General features: G+C 48.0%; 1 protein-coding gene across 7 annotated transcripts in view; it reads right to left on the reverse strand.

The window, feature by feature from the left end:
• The window catches only part of SEPTIN12 (septin 12), a 164673-nt gene that overhangs the window by 121095 nt on the left and 29421 nt on the right, over nt 1-14157 (reverse strand). The window lies entirely within an intron of this gene.

The following is a 14157-nucleotide window of genomic DNA, read 5'->3' on the forward strand; positions in this document are numbered from 1 at the left end:
TGGTAGTGCCAGCTGGATTGGGGCCGCCTCAGGGGTCCAGCACCCCGGCGGTGTGCTCCCAAGTTTGGGGGGCCACCGCCCAACTGGCTTTGGTCATTGCCGGGGCGTCACAGGTGAACACGATAACAGCGGTAGGGGGGACTGGGGGTATGGGTCCCCACGCTCAGTGGTTCCCCCCCATGTCCAGATCTCTGGGGCCGTCTGCGCCCTTACCTAGCGTAGCAGGCAGTGTGGGAACCTTGCCACCACCTGCTGTGACAGGGAGACCATCAGCCATGCAGGGGCTGTCCCCTCTAACTGCCGCTTTGGCAGCAGCAGGGACTGTTCAAACCAGTGTAGCTACCTCAAATGACTCCCTTGTGGCGGCCGGTGGGGCGATTCCCTTTTGCCTCCCGTCCACACCCCTGGGATATCACCTGCACCCCTCTATCAGGGAGAAGATCTGGTGTGGGGAATACATTGATCTTTACACCCTTCTCAATCGGGAGATCCCAAAGAAAGAGAGGGATGAGGAGGCCCGAACTGACCAGGCCAAGAAAGTGAAGGTGCCGCGGTGTTTTAGTTCCTGGCTTTATGCCTTCTTGACCTATGCATCAATAGTTATCCAGAAGGAACCAGGCAGGGCCATGGCATTGCTCAAGTACATTGATTTGATCGCCATGGCACACTTTGAGGTTAAGGGGGATGCCTGGCAAAAGTACGACGAGTCTTTTAGGATGGCCTTCGATAACTCCCTACCTTGGGACCGGGAGGTCCCTGACCTCTGGTTTCATGCAACACAGAAGACCGGTACTGGACAGAGGACCGATAGCGGTCACTTGATGGAGGAGGAGAAGCCGGCCACCCCCCGCACTGGCGCAGGGCAGGATGTTCAACCCACCCAAATTTGTTTTGAATTTAGTGCCAAGGGCTCTTGTGCATGCTCCTCTTGTAAGTTTCGTCACGCTTGTGGCAAATGCGGCGGTTCCCACGCCACACATGCCTGTACCCGCCCCAGTAGGAATAGGAACAACCGGGACAGGAACAAACCAGCCGCCATTGCGGCGAAAGGGCCCCAGTCTGGTCAGGCTTGACGGGCTGGCCATCCTCCTCCGAGGATATCGCCCGTCTGAGCGCGTGGCTGCTATCTTTCGGGGGGTTTTGCGAGGGTTTTAGGATACTTTACCAGGGCCCCGACAGGGCTTTTCTTTCGCAGAACCTCAGGTCGGTAGCTGGGAAAGAAGAGCTAGTTAGGGCTAAAATTTAAAAAGAGGTTGATGAGAGAAGGGTCCTTGGCCCCTTCCCTTCCCCCCCATTACCTAACCTGAGAGTATCCCTGCTTGGGGTAGTACCCAAAAAAGTGCAGGGTGAATATCGTCTCATTCACTATCTGTCCTTTCCCCGGGGTGAGTCGGTGAACGACTTCATCCCGGAGGACCTTTGTTCCGTACGGTACGTGTCGTTTGATGCTGCCGTAGCCATGGTACGGGCTTGGGTGTCAGAGCACTGATGGGCAAGAGCGACGTTAAGTCGGCTTTTAGGCTCTTGCCCATACACCCCAACAACTTTGACCTCCTGGGCTTCCGCTTTGAGGGAGGTTACTACATGGATCGGACTCTCCTGATGGAATGTTCGATATCATGCGCTCTATTTGAGAGTTTCAGTACCTTCCTTGAGTGGGCATTCAAGAGGCAAACAGGATCCAAATCAGTCATCCACTATTTGGATGACTTCCTGGTAGCGGGCCCAGCTGGCATGCCTCAATGCCAAGCATTGATGGCGGCATTTGAAACACTGTGTTCTTACCTTGGGGTTCCCTTAGTGCCCGAGAAGACGGAAGGACCATCCTTCAGGATTTCCTTCCTGGGAATAGATTTAGACTCCTCTACGCAGTCTTGTAGACTACCTGAGGAGAAGTTAGTTAAGATACAGCTTAAGCTGGAGGAGGTGTCCCAATTCAAGAAGGTGACCCTCAAGCAACTCCAGGAGCATACAGGGCTGCTCAATTTTGCATGCCGGGTGATTGCACCCAGCAGGGCGTTTTTACACAGACTGTACACCTCCATGCAGGGTCTGAGCTCGCCCCACCATCAGGTGCAGCTCAAAGCGGGGGCCAGAGAAGACTTGCAAGTTTGAGAGACATTCCTGGCCCAGTTTAATAGAGTCTCCTTTTGGCAGCAAGATTTGCTTCTCCAAGCAGACTTGCAATTACACTCCGATGCGTTGGGTGCCCTTGGCTTTGGGGTAATACTGGGTGACAGGTGGTGCCATTCTTCATGGCCTGCCGACTGGGCAGGGGCCGGTACTTTTAGGGACCTCATCTTTTTGGAATTCTTCCCTTTAGTATTAGCACTTGAACTTTGGGGAGATCAGCTAGCCAACCGGACTGTCCACTTTTGGTGTGACAACCTGGTGGTTGTCCATGTGGTTAATTCCTTGTCATCCAAAAATGAACGGGTAATGCACCTGGTTCGTTTTTTCATAAGCAGAGCTTTAGCTCTAAACGCATTGTTCTCAGCGTGCCATGTCCCCGGATTAGAGAATAGTGCAGCTGACGCTTTATCCCGTGGACAGCTGACCAGATTCTGGGCATCTGGGTATGGAGGGGTATGGAGGGTACGGAGGGTACAGGGTATGGAGGGTACAGGGTACGGAGCCTCCCAGACAACATGCCACGGCAATTATGGAGCCTGGTGGGAATAACGAGCCCTGGAGGCAAGAAGCAGATTGGGCCATTGGGCTGTCTTTAGCCCCGAGCACCCGGGCTGCTTACCAAAGAGCAGGTAAGGAGTTGTGGGATTTTAGGTCAAACAAGGGTTATAGGCAGTCTTGGCCCATACCTATTGAACAGTTGTTGGAGCACTGCGTGCTGTTACATCAACGGGGTTTATCCATTAAAACTATCAAGGGCAAGTTGGCGGGCCTGGCGTTTATCGCCAAGGCTCACGGGTTCACCGATACTTGCGGCGACTTCCACGTCAGAAGGATGTTGGAGGGATGGTCCCGGGAACGGCCCCGTCCGGTGGCCGATGCCCGGCGACCTTTGTCCATCCCACAGCTGTCGGCCCTAAGCCAAACATGGGTCAGGCTGTGCACTTCTCAGTACGAAGCCTGCCTGTTCCACGCGACAGCGATGACGCTTTTCTTTGGAGCCTTTAGGATAAACGAAGTTTTAGCCACCTCCAATAGGGATGTCAGCTTGTGCGCGCTCCAATGGAGCGATGTGCATTACACTGAGACAGGTGTCTGTCTCTGCCTGCACCGGTCCAAAACGGACCAGCAAGGCCAGGGAGCGAGGATTACATTAGCAACAGCGACGAATACGACAGTATGCCCGGTGGCAGCGTTGGTGGCCTTCCGCGCAGTTCGCGGTGAAGGCCTGGGGAATTTTTTCCGCCACACCAATGGGGCCCCTTTAACCAAATACCAATTTTGAACAGTCACATCCAGGGCCCTAGTTCAGATAGGTGCTGACCCGTCCAGGTTCGGCACGCACTCCTTCTGGATAGGCGCTGCCACCGCGGCTGTGGCAGCGGGTTTCGCGGATGATCGCATCATGGCTATTGGCCAATGGAGGTCCACCGCCTTCCGTTCTTATGTTAGGGCCCTTCAATAGGGTCCCTGTTACCGGCTGCATTTAAATTGTTGCTTGTTTGTTCAGCCGTTTCTGCTTCCCGGCCTGTCGTTTGGCTTTGTGGCCACAGTTTCGTTTTTTGGGCCGGAAGGTTTGCTGTGAAGTCTTCCTTCGGATCACAGCTGTCCCTGGGCCTTCGGATGGACATTGTTTGGTTGGGCCGCAGGGGTCTGCGTTGGGAAGGGCTCCTCCCCCTGGTTTTTGGCCAGTGCTGGTCCGAGAGAGCCCCCGAGTTGCTGGTGATCCACCTTGGGAGCAACGACCTCGGTGTTTTGAGTGGCTTGGCGGTGAGCATCCAAGCCCGCGATGACCTCTGGGCCATCACTTCTGCTCTCCCGGACACGTGTATCATGTGGTCCAAAATTCTCCCCAGACTTGTATGGCGGAACGCTATGTCCCCCAAAGCTGTCAACAAGGCCAGGTTACGTGTTAACCAGGCCATTGGCAAGGTTGTTAGGGAGTTGGGGGGGCACGTAGTGAAGCATCCCCTGATTAAATTTGGTACGCCCTAGCTCTACCGGGCCGACGGCATTCACCTTTCAGATGAGGGAAACGCCATTTTCCTGTCAGACCTGCAGAGGTGCCTCCAGGAATTAGTTTAGGAGGCTGGGTGGGAGTCGGGGGGCCAAGACTGAGATCTGACCCCCTCCGTGGCAGGTTAGGGGCAGAAATGGGCAGTAGAAGCGACTGCGCATTCTCCTTTGGGCATCCTTTTAAAGGGTGATGGACTGCCTCTCTCCAGGAACTAGAGGTTAGAACAACGTCGGGGATTGGAGAGAGGATGTCCATGGGACTCACCGGATCCAATTTCCCTTGGGGTTTGGAGGGTTAGCTCCTCCCACATGACAAAGTGGCGTGGCTTGGATCCAGGTGAAGGTGGCTTACCTTCACCTGGTTCAGCAAGGAGTTATGCCCAATGTTGCCAAGGAAGTTTCTGGCAGGAATTTCCGCCCTGTTAGTTTTGGCCACTGCAGGTCCTTAGTTATAGTTAAATTTAAATATTTAAATTTACGTATTTAAAGTTACGTTATTTAAATTTATGTTAATTTAATAAAATGACCCTTTATTTAATCCACAATATGTCTCAGCATCTTTACTCCGCTTCCGGGGCAAATACCCTTACAGGACTGCACTCTAACTCACCAGCCCCATTTTGTGACTTGCCTTGCCTGTTGTTAAGCAAATCCCTGCAATTGTTAAATTAGTAATATGGTTGGTAAACGAACCTGGTTTCCCCATGGACTTTGCTTGTTGAAAGGTCAGCAAAGGAGATTATGTGACCCCGGGACATGGGAAGCGTCATAAATGTGAGTCAGCTGCCAAGCGCCGGGAGTTTGAATAGGTGACCCTGGGGACGTTGCAATGGTCAGAAGTGTGAAAAACAGTCATAAGTCATTTTTTCTGTAACTTCAGATGGTCACTAAACAAACCTCAAACAGTAAGTCGAGGACTGTATGCCTACTTTTATTGTAAGGTATAGTAATAGACTCTTGCAAGCAACCTAGAATGAAGGAGAGATTTGCTGACAGTTAGAACAATCAACCTGTGGAAACATTGCCTTTAGAAACTGTGGATGGTCAATCACCAGAAGATTTTAAGAAGAGATTTGGCAACCATTGGTCTAGAATGGAACAGGATTTCTTGCCTGAGCATGGGGTTGGACTAGAAGACCTCCAAGGTCCCTTCCAACTCATTCTATTCTATTCTATTCTATTCCATTCCATTCTACTCATTTCACTTTTTTCTCTTCCTTGTTCTCTTCTCACTTCTCTTCCTTGTTCTGTTCTCTTTCCTCTTCTCTTCCTTATTCTCTTCTCTCCCTTGTTTTCTCATCTCCCCCCTCTTCCCTTCCTTATTCTCTTCTGTCCCTTATTCTCTTCTTCTGAAAGCCAGCAGCCAGAGGGCCTGAGTAAGGCATAGGAAGGCAAACTTCCTTCCACAGGTGAAGAATGTGCTTCCGGCTTTCTGCACCCCTCCCTGCTCTCCAAGCATCCTATAAATCATTGTGATGTTGAGAAAACAAATCTCTCAACTTTAAACTTTAAGCCGAGGTTAAAAAAAAAGAAAACAAAACCAACCACAATCTGCCTGCCAAGACCATAAGCACACATTTGAACTGATGAGTCATCGGTTCTTCCTTTATCATTCTCTAGGATCGCAGAGAGATCTTTACGCCTCTCCTTCTTCGAGGATATGATTAATGAGTAGCAGATTAAAAAAACAACAACACAACCACAGCCTATGTGGATAATGAATTGGCTGAACAAGTTCCTAATCCAACCAGCACGTCTTGCATGGAACTGAAAGAGGGGTAGTAGAACCCCTGAAGATAGCTATAGCACTTAGACCTAAAGTATATACCGCTTCACAGTGCTTTACAGCCCTCTCTAAGCGGTTACAGAGTCAGCCTCTTACCTCCAACAACCTTGACCCACCTTGGAAGGATGGAAGGCTGAGTCAGCCTTGAGCCTGGTGAGATTTGAGCTGGTGAACTATAGCCAGCAGTCAGCAAAAGCAGCTTGCAATACTGCACTCTAACCACTGCGCCACCAACGCTCTTGATACAGATTAATGGAGCTGGGACTACAATAAATGTTCTCATCGTTCCCATCACCCATCCCCTCCCACAATTGACTATGACTGTAACTTTCTTGCTTATTTCCTTACAATTTATATTGACTGTTTCCACATTCTATTCTATTCTATTCTATTCTACATCCTGGAGGTGGAGAGACAAGCTGAGTACGTCCCTGTAGGGGCCTATAGTTATAATATAAGAAACAAATATTGAGGAAAAGAGATTAAGAAAGGGGAGGGAGCATTAGGCCTTGAGATGAGAAGAAAGAAAGAAAATATCATAGGTATTTGGGAAAGTAAAGAGAATAATCATCAAAGTTGAATTCAAAAGAGGGGATTGATTAGTTTGGAAATTCGGATGACAAAATTAGCTTTTTTTAATTGGAGGTAGTTGAATTTGGCAGTATATACCTGAAATTAAAATTTTTACATTTTTGGAACTACAAGTTAAAACTAAAATATAATTGTTGTTTTCTTATCATCATCATTTTTTAGAAACTAAATTTACAGCAACAGTCTGCTAATAGGATAGGACACCCTGGAAAGGTTTTAGAGGGCTGAAGAGGAAGTAGATAGGAAGGCAGAGAGGAAGTGAGAGGCAGAAAGAGTAAAGAAAGATAAAGAGAGAAAGGGAGGGAGAGGGGGAGAGAGAGAGAAAGGTTTGGGAGGAGTGAAGGGAAAGTAAGTAGGAGGAGGAAAGAGAGAAACAGGAAGTGGAGTGCAAGACAAAATAGCTAGGGGGGTAGGCTGTTGGCAAAAAATCTTTTGAAATATTAACAATGGATAAAAATGTATAATTATGAAATTTATATACATGTTGAATTTGTATGTGGTGGAGAAAAATAAAAAAATCTTTAAATAAAAAAAAGCTGAGTACATCCAGGACAGAACTAAAAGAGGAGGAGGAGGAGGAGGAGGAGGAGGAGAGAGAAGGCATAAGAAAGCAGGTAGTAGAGGCGGAATAGCCACCTGAGATAGAAGGAGCGAAGTACAGAAAAGAAAGTTGGATACGGACAGAATAATATAAAGATAACCTGGAATGTGATCTAGTCTACTGTATTTGAGATAATGATGCATGTATATTAAGATGTATTGAAGGGATATGAAGTTGTATGTTGAATGTGGAGAAAAAATAATAAAAAATTTTGGAGGAAAAAAGAAAGAACAGCAACAGCACAACGACAACAACGTGTGATGTGGCAGTTTTAACAGCTGCCTTTCTTGCGGGAGACCCTTCTTGACACCATGTCTAAAAGAGCCGCCTTGCAACACACACAAACACACAGACACACACACACAAATACACATTCAAACACCACCTCCCTCCCTTCAAATGATTGTACAGCTGCCTGCTCGTTCTGTCCACTTCGTTTTGCTTCGAACATAACAGATTTTGGCCCTTTGCCACCTTCTCACTGCAGGGTGGAGCAGAGAAAGGAGCAGAGGCAGCCTCAAGAATTCAGAAGGGGAGCCAAAGTTTTTTTTTAAATTAAATAAATACATAAGGGGGGGAAAATCAAACATAAAACAAAACAGGGGGACAGGGAAGAATGGAGCAGAAACACAAAATAATGGTCGGTTTTGAGACAAAACGATTCAACCTTAACCAACCCATCACGGGTTTCCCCTACCATCCCCATGTGAAGAAACACACACACACGCGCGCGCACACACACAGCACCTCCAGTTTTGTTCCAACTTGCTGGTCAAAGCAATGAAGGGGAAGAATTCCTTTCAGGGTGGAGGGAGGCAGGCAGCCCCCAGATTTTATTTATTTTCAGGGAGCGACCAGCAAGTTGACCAGCAAGTCCCTCCACTGCCTTCAAGTAGCTGCCTGTGAAAAATAGGATTGCCCCCTCCCCCCCAGAGAAGAGAGAGATTTCAGCTGTGTTTTCCCATCATACACAGGGCATTTCTAGGCAGCCACAGAAGATTCTCTACTCTATAAACTTGATAAGGTGACGGCTTAAGCTGGTGCAGGATTCACATGGCACACTGAGATGATGGCTGGCTTTCTTGCAATCTTCCTCCCCCCACCTCCATCTCTCTCTCTCTCTCTCTTTCCCTTCTTTAACCATCCATCCATATCTATCTATGCAGCCAACCATATCCATCTATCTCTCCTCTCTCTCTCTTTTTCCTCTTTCTCTGTACATCCATCCACCCACCCATCCATATCTATGCAGCCATCCATATTCATCCATATCTATTCATCTGTCCTCTATCTCTCTTTCTTGCCTTTTCTCTATCCATTCATTCATCCATACATCCATACATCCATACATACATACATAGCTCTCTACGTATCCACCCATATTCATCCATATCTATTCATCTGTCCTCAGTCTCTTTCTTGCTTTTTCTCCATCCATCCATCCATCCATATCTAGCTTTGCATTGTCTATATCCGTCCATCCATCCATCCATCCATCCATCCATCCATCCAATCCATATCTATCCATGCTGCCATTGGTATTTGTATCCACCCACCCACCCATCCATCCATCCATCCATCCATAGCTATCTATGCATCCATCTATATTTATCCACATCTATTCATCTGTCCCCTCTCTCTCTTTTTATCTATCTATCTATCTATCTATCTATCTATCTATCTATCTATCTACCTACCTACCTACCTACCTACCTACCTACCTACCTATCTATTTGATTTTTATGCCGCCCTTCTCCTTAGTCTCAGGGCGGCTTACAACATGTTAGCAATAGCACTTTTTAACAGAGCCAACATATTGCCCCCACAATCCGGGTCCTCATTTTACCCGCCTCGGAAGGATGGAAGTCTGAGTCAACCTTGAGCCGGTGATGAGATTTGAACCGCTTCAGTGGACTGCAGTACAGCATTCTACCTGCTGCGCCACCCCAGCTCATTTTCTCCACCCTTCTATCCACCCATCACTATCCCCTTCCCCCATGGCTCACCTCCCTGACAGAGAGGACTGTGCTGGATCACACACCATAGAGAGGATGGAAGATGACCTTCACAAAGATATTCAGGAAATGTTGTCTATGGCTGAAACATTTTTTTTAAAATCTCGAGAAATGAGATAAAAATTCAGAAATAGCTTGATACCTGTCAGCTCTTGAAGGTAGATTGGACCAGGAAACCAAAGTCACGCATACTCTTGCAAGGCAGAATGCTTTCTCCATCTCTCCTTTACTGACATGGAAAAACGAGGGAGGGTTCTGTCTCAGATGGCTTTCTCAAATTACACTTCTGGCCCAGACTCAAATTTCTCTTATCTGACAGTTGTTTTGTCTGTGGCTCTTCCTTCTGTTCCTCAAGGTTATTCCTTCATCCCATGACATTCGCTTTCCTAATTCACTGGGGTATAAGGAGGAAGAGTTGCTTTAACCTTCCTATGAACTGTTCTCCCGGTTTGGCCTATCTAGTGGGGATGACCCAAACAATCCAGACGAATGAAAAAAATTGGAAAAGGAGTTTGAAATCTTGCCAAGGTCCGATGGTGGACAGACACAGCTTCTCTCGGGCCCTGCTTTAGTTCTGATTTTTGTGTGCAAGGAAGTAGTTGTCAATGCAGTCCCAGAGCCAAATGCTAGGGCAGCGACCCTCAACTTCCTAGCTTGGTGGACTGACTGGGGAAGAGGGGTTGGTTTCGTGAACTCCATTTGCCTAAGCAGCATGCACACATGGATGCCACTCGTAGAAATGGAACTTTGTGTGTGTGTACTTGATCATCACTGGTGTGGTCCAGTTCTAAATGGGCCACAGCCTGGAAGTGTAAGGTGACCAGATGTCCCGCTTTTGGTGGGACAGTCCTGATTTTTAATAATTTGTAATAATTTGCACAAAGCAACCTGTAGCCTGGATTTTATTCGCTCTGGACTGCCCAGAGCAAATGAAGGGCTTCCTTTCTCTGGAAAACTGAGAGAAGCTTCCTCCTTCAGGTGCCCAGAGGAAGGAAGCATTTTATTCACTCTGGGCAGTCCAGAGCAAATAAAATCCAGGCTATGGGTTGCTTTGCACATGCCCAGCAGTGGGGAGGGGGAGTGTGTTATTGCGAGCCCCAATTAAGTCAGGAATGTAAATTCAAATACACACGCTGTTGTAAAGTAAACAGAAAAGCAGTTTATCTAAAATAAAGCTGTGCACATGCACTTTAAACTGAGCAAATTAGCTCACACACAGATAACAGTCCTTGAAAACTGTGAGAGACAAAAACAAACAGAGCAGATAAGAGCAGTTGTGAAAGCATCACAGCCAAACCTCTTCAAGTGAGTCCACAAGATTTACTTAGCTGTGAAATATCCCAAAAAGTCTGTGAAAGTCCAGGAATAATGCAAACATGATGTATCCTTCTCCAAACAGATAAACTCCCACATGCGCTCTCTGCAATGCTGGTAATTTATCAGCAATCCCATTAGCCTAATTGCCTCAGCCACAGGTGTTGTCCCTTATCTCCAATGATACCTGCACAGTAGGTCCCTTCTGGCATCTATCCACCGATCCTCCTCCAAGTCCGATGACCCAGTAATTGGGTCATTAACTAATGGCTGCATCCATCTCTCTATCTGATTCTTCTTTTCCCCCAGCGTCTGACCTTGGCAATGAATCCTCACTGTCAGAAGTTGATGGCAATAAGACAAGTCTAAGGGAACCTGAGGACTCTCCTAAACCAACATCCAAATTCCCTGTTGCAGGAGCTGGCCCAGAGCCAACCACAACAGAGAGAGAGAATCGGAGCGTTGGAGAAAAGACTGAGCGTGCATTTCTCCGGCGTTGGGGGGAAAAGAGTGCTGCTTCCAGTACAAGAAGCAGCCTGAAAGCGGAACAGGCCAGCTACTTTGCTCTCTTGCTTTGCCTTGGTGTTTTTATTCTTTCAAAATTTTAAAGATAGATAGAAGTGCCAGACTGGGAAGCAATACACAAAAACAACCATTGAGGTAAAAGTCTGCAGACATTTTTCAGTTGTCCGTCATCCCCCCCCCCCATGGTGTCCCACTTTACCAAACTTATAATCTGGTCACCTCACAGTAGTGGGCTGTGGCCAGGGACTGGGGAGCCCCATGCTGGAGCTTTAGGTACAGATTAATAGGGTTGGAATCAGGATTGGGTTGCTACCCAGATGGCGGGGGGGGGGGGAGAGAGACACCATTCCAGTAGCAAAAAGGGAGCCGCACACACAGCTCCAGCTGACCAGCAGTTGGGCGCAGGCGTCAGAGTGAGATTTGCTTCCTGCGCATGCGGAGGAAGGAAAATCTGGTAAGAGGACATGCGTCAGCATGAGATTTTGGTGATTCTCATTGATTTTTTACTTCTGTGCAAGCACGGAAACAAAAAAAAAAATCAGCAAAAATCACCGAAATCTCCTGCTCTTGTGCGTCCTCACACAAGATTTGGCTTCTTACGCATGGGCAGGAAGCAAATCTTACTCTGACGTGCATGCCCGCACCCCCATCCCTGTCCCTGCTCATGTGCACAAGCCTCACTGAAGCCTAGGATGGTGAAAAATTGGGCAAACAGGCTAGCCGGAAGTTCAAAAAACCGGACTTCCGGTTTGCCCATTGGGTGTGTTTTTTGCACTCCGGGGCTTTAGGGAAGCTCCCTCGAAGCCTCCGGAGGGTGAAACAGCCTCCCCCAAGGCCGAAAATCAGCTGGCCAGCATGTATGTGCATGCTGGAGTCTGGCATAGGGCCTCAGATACGGTTCCATGTGTCACCTGAGACACATGTGGCCCTCCATCATTTCTGGCAGGTGGCAATCTAGCCCTCCACCATTTCTGGCAGGTGGCAATCTAGCCTCTTCTTGAAGGCCTCCAGGGATGACGCTCCCACAACTTCTGAAGGCAACTTCTGTTCCACGGGTTGAGTGCTCTCCCCGTCAGAAAGATTCCTCCTCCTGTCCAGGTTGAATCTCTCCTGGTTCAGTTTCCATCCATTGTTCCTTGTCTGGCCTTTGGGTGCCTTGGAGAATAGCTTGACTCCTCTTGATGTCAATACAGCCGTTTGGGCATGGCCTCTCAGGGGTTTTTTTACTATGAAGCTTTAACCTAGACTCAGAAATGGGTTAATACTCCCATGGGAGGGGGGGACACTGTGGGGGTAGTAAGTTTATGCACTATTTATTGAATATGTAATAGTTTTTTTATTGTCCTTCATTTTTATTGTTTTATTTTATTGTCCGTCCTACCCTTAATTACTTTTAAAATAGGAAATAATTAAATAATATGTTTTAACCCATAAATGCTTTGAATGTTTTAATCATTATCTAGAACTGAACTTTTATAGCAATTAAGGAAAATTGAGCTACTTGCCTAAGCTGTTATCATACTGAACCTTGTGGATTCAGTACAAATCCTTTATTATTATTATTATTATTATTATTATTATTATTATTATTATTATTATTAATTAGATTTGTATGCCACCCCTCTCTGAAGACTCGGAGCAGCATACAATCTAATGTTACAGTGCTCCTCAACAAATAATGCTGTCTATCATTTGTCCCTTTTGTGGTTATTCAAATAATGTGTCTTAATTAATTGAAAAAGAGTCCAAGCACCTATTTGAAAACCTATTTGATCAGTAAGCCACTCTCACCCAATCACATGACCTTTAATCTGCCCCTGGTCACATGATTGTCAAGCCACTCCCACCTGATTAAATGGCCAGCAAGCCATTTTTACCCAGTCACATGACCATAAAGCCACACCCATACAATAAGCCACGTCCACAGTGTGGCAGTAAAATTTTTGGCAGCCCATCACTGACTAGACCTGGGCATTTTATGACCCCTCAACCACATCTGGCTCTTTGGCTGTCCATATCTGGCCTGAATGAGGTCAATGGGAAATCAGATGTCAATAAGAGTGCGCAATACAACTGCACTGCTATTATTTTGAAGACGACTGCTTTTCTTTTCTTCAAGGCGCATACGTGTGTGTGTGTGTGTGTGTGTGTCTAAAGATCTTCGCAACCCTCTCGGCTTGGGCCTCCACAACAATCCCAGTTTGTCATGTGGACCTCCTTGGGACAATTAATTGCCCACTCCTCTTTTAACCCCAACACGCAACTCGCCTCCAGCAATGAAATAGAAGAGCTTAGAAAACAATCGGCAGAGATGGTGGGGATGCTACAGCCCTGGCCTTGATGTGCAACACAGACTCCATGTTTCAAGGCAGCATATCAGGGCATTCTTGCTTGCTGAGAGGAAAGGGGGGAAATGGAGGGGAGGATAAACATCACCCTTAGGCCCGGCCTCTTGAGATTCTCATAAATGCTCCCAGACGCTTTTGAGTGCTTCGTGGCAAAGGGGCCCAGGGCGTTCCAGAGCCAGAGCGGACGGGCTGCTTGCCCAACTGGAGGGCAGAGAAGCTATAACAGAGAAGAGCTTTGTCTTCGGGTGCCACAAAAAGGAGGAAGCTCTGGGGAATAAACGTCCTCCGGTTTTCAGATACCAGCAAGAAGAACTGCCGCATCGAAGGGGCGGTGGCCAAACCCTCCAAAAAAGAACGGGGTCCGAAGGGTGTGTTAAGATCCAGGGTGGGCAAGAGGCAGAACGGCATGGAAAGCCATTCCACCGGCAGACATGTAGCTGCACATGCTGTGCTCACAAGATTTGGCTTCTGCACATGTGCAGCAGCTGAATAACAGCGCCCCCTGCTAGGTAGGCCCAGAGAGCGCGGTGCTCGTCCGGCAGACGTGGGTTGCCCCTGCTGCTGCTGTTGCCCCTGGGGCCAGCCAGAGGCTGCGGGGCTGGGTCCTGCGAGGTGAGGCAGCAGTCCGTCCCAGCTGGGAGCCGCCAGCAGGAAGAAATCATCCAGGGTGGACGAGCATGGCTGGCAGTGGGCAGCGGTAGAACACCAGCCAGCATGAGAAGTTCCACATGCAGCACCTGGCCCTCCGCTACATTGGCCACCTCTCCAAGCTGTTCGGCCAGGAGGTCCGCCCGCCACCCCACCTGTTGTTTGTTTGTGCTGCCCAAATGG

This window comes from Erythrolamprus reginae, chromosome 9 (genome assembly GCF_031021105.1).
Source record: "Erythrolamprus reginae isolate rEryReg1 chromosome 9, rEryReg1.hap1, whole genome shotgun sequence".
NCBI classification, from domain to species: Eukaryota; Metazoa; Chordata; class Lepidosauria; order Squamata; family Dipsadidae; genus Erythrolamprus; species Erythrolamprus reginae.